This window comes from Marmota flaviventris, chromosome 6 (genome assembly GCF_047511675.1).
Source record: "Marmota flaviventris isolate mMarFla1 chromosome 6, mMarFla1.hap1, whole genome shotgun sequence".
NCBI classification, from domain to species: domain Eukaryota; kingdom Metazoa; phylum Chordata; class Mammalia; order Rodentia; family Sciuridae; genus Marmota; species Marmota flaviventris.
Window position 1 is genome coordinate 47,069,464 of NC_092503.1, and position 5,119 is coordinate 47,074,582.

Consider the following 5,119-nt stretch of genomic DNA (forward strand, 5'->3'; position numbering starts at 1 on the left):
AGGGGCAGGGCAGATCCACCGCCCGCGCCTGCAAGGTAGGCAGACCTGCGACAGACCGGCGGATCAGGCCCAGGAGCCCGCCTGCGTGGTACACACACCACCCTAATTGTAGTAGGGGCAGAGCAGAGTCACCGCCCGTACCAGGAACAGGCCCAGCGACCTGCAGGCGGGGTAGTCACGACACCCCAATTGGAGTAGGGGCAGAGCAGAGCCACCACCCGTGCCCTAAAGGTGGGCAGATCTGCGACCGACCAGCGGGACAGGCCCAGTGGCCTGCCGGTACGACAGACACGTCACCCCATTTGGAGTAGGGGCAGAGTAGAGCCGCCGCCCGCGCCTGCAGGGTAGGCAAACCTGCAACCGACCGGCGGATCAGGCCCAGTGGCCTGCCGGCGTGGTACACTCGTCACCCCAATTGGAGTAGGGGCAGAACAGAGCCGCTGCCAGCGCCCAGAACAGGCCCAGTGACCTGCAAGCATGGTAGTCACGACACCCCAATTGGAATAAGGAGAGAGCAGAGCCGCCGCCCGCGACTGCAGGAAAGATACGCAAGCAGTATGAAAAGACAAGGAAAGAAAGGACCACAAGCAATGCAGGTCAACGCAACTTTAGAAGAGGTAACAGCTGCAGCAGATGGAATGTCAGATAAAGAATTCAGGATATACATGCTTCAGATGATCTGGAGTATCAAGGAAGACATTAGACAGCAAAATCAGACAATGAAAGATCACTTCGACAATGAATTACGCAAACAAATCCAGGAAGCAAAGGATCAACTATACAGGGAGATAGAGGTTATAAAAAACAAACAAACACAAATCCTAGAAATGCAGGAAGCAATAAACCAACTTAAAAACTCAATTGAGAATACTACCAGCAGAGTAGAACACTTAGAAGATAGAACATCAGACAATGAAGACAAAGTATTTCAACTGGAAAAGAACATAGACAGCTCAGCAAGACTGTTAAGAAGCCATGAGCAGAACATCCAAGAAATATGGGATAACATTAAGAGACCAAACTTAAGAGTCATTGGGATACAGGAATGTACAGAGCTCCAAACCAAAGGAATTAGCAGTCTTTTCAATGAAATAATATGAGAAAACTTCCCAGACTTGAAGAATGAGACAGAATCCCAAATCCTAGAAGCCTACAGGACGCCGAATGTGCAAAATCATAAGAGATCCACACCTAGACACATTATAATGAAGATGCCCAACATACACAATAAGGAGGGAATTTTAAAAGCTACAAGAGAAAGGAAGCAGATTACATTTAGGGGTAAACCAATCAGGATAACAGCTGATCTTTCAACACAGACTCTGAAAGCTAGAAGATCCTGGAATAACATATTTCAAACACTGAAAGAAAATGGGTTCCAACCAAGAATTGTGTATCCAGCGAAATTAAGCTTCAGGATGGAAGATGAAATTAAAACCTTCCACGATAAACAAAAGTTTAAAGAATTTGCAGCTAGAAAACCATCTCTTCAAAACATCCTCGCCAAAACATTACAGGAAGAGGAAATGGAAAATAACAATTAAAACCAACAGTGGGAGGTAGGACAGTAAAGGGGGGGAAAATAATCAAAGAGGAAAACAAACCATGTTTAGTAACAGAAATAAACAAATATGGCTGGAAGAACAACCCATATCTCAATAATAACCCTAAATGTTAATGGCTTAAACTCACCAATTAAGAGACACAGGCTAGTAGAATGGATCACAAAACAAGACCCAACAATATGCTGCCTACAGGAGACGCATTTGATAGGAAAAGACATACATAGGCTGAAGGTGAAAGGTTGGGAAAAATCATATCACTCATATGGACTTTGGAAACAAGCAGGAGTGTCCATACTCATATAAAATAAAATAGATTTCAAGCCAAAGTTAATCAAAAGAGATAAAGAGGGACACTACATACTGCTTAAGGGATTCATCCCTGGGATGCAAGGCTGGTTCAATATACGGAAATCAATAAATGTTATTCACCACATCAATAGACTTAAAAATAAGAACCATATGATCATCTCGATAGATGCGGAAAAAGCATTCGACAAAGTACAGCATCCCTTTATGTTCAAAGCTCTAGAAAAACTAGGGATAACAGGAACATACCTCAATATTGTAAAAGCAATCTATGCTAAGCCTCAGGCTAGCATCATTCTGAATGGAGAAAAATTGAAGGCATTCCCTCTAAAATCTGGAACAAGACAGGGATGCCCTCTCTCACCACTTCTGTTCAACATAGTTCTCGAAACACTGGCCAGAGCAATTAGACGGACGAAAGAAATTAAAGGCATCAAAATAGGAAAAGAAGAACTTAAACTATCACTATTTGCAGATGATATGATTCTATACCTAGCAGACCCAAAAGACTCTACAAAGAAACTATTAGAGCTAATAAATGAATTCAGCAAAGTGGCAGGATATAAAATCAACACGCATAAATCAAAGGCATTCCTGTATATCAGTGACAAATCCTCTGAAATGGAAATGAGGACAACCACTCCATTCACAATATCTTCAAAAAAAAAAAATAAAATACTTGGGAATCAACCTAACAAAAGAGGTGAAAGACTTATACAATGAAAACTACAGAACCCTAAAGAGAGAAATAGAAGAAGATCTTAGAAGATGGAAAAATATACCCTGTTCATGGATAGGCAGAACTAACATCATCAAAATGGCGATATTACCAAAAGTTCTCTATAGGTTTAATGCAATGCCAATCAAAATCCCAACGGCATTTCTTGTAGAAATAGAGAAAGCAATCATGAAATTCATATGGAAAAATAAAAGACCCAGAATAGCAAAAACAATGCTAAGCAGGAAGTGTGAATCAGGCGGTATAGCAATACCAGACTTCAAACTATACTACAGAGCAATAGTAACAAAAACAGCATGGTACTGGTACCAAAACAGGTGGGTGGACCAATGGTACAGAATAGAGGACACAGAAACCAATCCATAAAACTACAACTATCTTATATTTGATAAAGGGGCTAAAAGCATGCAATGGAGGAAGGATAGCATCTTCAACAAATGGTGCTGGGAAAACTGGAAATCCATATGCAACAAAATGAAACTGAATCCCTTTCTCTCGCCATGCACAAAAGTGAATTCAAAATGGATCAAGGAGCTTGATATCAAATCAGAGACACGCCGTCTGATAGAAGAAAAAGTTGGCTACGATCTACATTCGGTGGGGTCGGGCTCCAAATTCCTCAATAGGACACCCACAGCACAAAAGTTAATAACTAGAATCAACAAATGGGACTTACTCAAACTAAAAAGTTTTTTCTCAGCAAAAGAAACAATAAGAGAGGTAAATAGGGAGCCTACACCCTGGGAACAAATCTTTACTCCTCACACTTCAGATAGAGCCCTAATATCCAGAGTATACAAAGAACTCAAAAAAGTAGACAATAAGAGAACAAACAACCCAATCAACAAATGGGCCAAGGACCTGAACAGACACTTCTCAGAGGAGGACATACAGTCAATTGACAAGTACATGAAAAAATGCTCACCATCTCTAGCAGTCAGAGAAATGCAAATCAAAACCACCCTAAGATACCATCTCACCCCAGTAAGATTGGCAGCCATTATGAAGTCAAACAACAAGTGCTGGCGAGGATGTGGGGAAAAGGGTACACTTGTACATTGCTGGTGGGACTGCAAATTGGTGCAGCCAATTTGGAAAGCAGTATGGAGATTTCTTGGAAAGCTGGGAATGGAGCCACCATTTGACCCAGCTATTCCCCTTCTTGGTCTATTCCCTAAAGACCTAAAAAGAGCATGCTACAGGGACACTGCTACATCGATGTTCATAGCAGCACAATTCACAATAGCAAGACTGTGGAACCAACCTAGATGCCCTTCAATAGACGAATGGATAAAAAAAATGTGGCATTTATACACAATGGAGTATTACTCTGCATTAAAAAATGACAAAATCATAGAATTTGCAGGGAAATGGATGGCATTAGAGCAGATTATGCTAAGTGAAGCTAGCCAATCACTAAAAAACAAATGCCAAATGTCTTCTTTGATATAAGGAGAGTAACTAAGATCAGAGTAGGGACGAAGAGCAGGAGAAGAAGATTAACATTTAACAGGGATGAGAGGTGGGAGGGAAAGGGAGAGAGAAGGGAAATTGCATGGAAATGGAATGAGACCCTCAGGGTTATACAGTGGAGGGGGTAGAGAGAGAGGAGGGGAGGGGAGGGGAGAGGTGGGGAGGGGGGATGGTGGAGGATGGGAAAGGCAGCGGAGCACAACAGATACTAGTATGGCAACATGTAAATCAATGGATGTGTAACTGATGTGATTCTGCAATCTGTGTATGGGGTGAAGGTGGGAGTTCATAACCCACATGAATCAAAGTGTGGAATATGATATGTCAAGAAATTTGTAATGTTTTGAACAACCAACAATAAAAAATTAAAAAAAAAGAAAAGAGAAAAAAAAAAGAAATTAGAAAATGAATAATAAGGAAAAAAAGACTTTTACAACCCCCCCCAAAAAAAATAATGTGCTAACCTGTTAATATGTAAAAATTTCATGTTTTTATATATCAACTAAAAATAAAGTTAAAAATGGGAAAAGAAAATAAAATAAAAGATGCATAAGCACGTAGAAGAAGCAGTCTGCGGCTAAAATAGTAGTGAGGAGCCATGTGGTACTGAGTTCAGTGAAGACTTGACCTCGCATCTTCAAGAATGATTCCCAGGCCTGGGGATGTAGCTCAGTGGTAGAGTGCTTACCTAGTACGTGTGAGGTTCTGAATTCAATCCCTAGTACTGCCAAAAAATAAAAAATTCCTCTCTCCACTTCTTGTTGTTTTTAAGGATCAGTTGTATACATTTTCTCCAGGTATTGATATGGCTTTCCACTTTTGTTATTTCAGACTATAGGCAAAACCTAGTGATAAAATAAATATTACCTGATTAGTTCTAATATCATTTACAAGTCCTTTCATGTAGGTATTCAGTTTGCTCTTGGTGTTATTTTGGGAATTAAATCAAGATTCAGCTTTTCAAAACAGAGCACACAGACTCCCAGGATGAGCAAAGCCATGACTAATGGTATATGAAGCAATAATTAGCATGTCT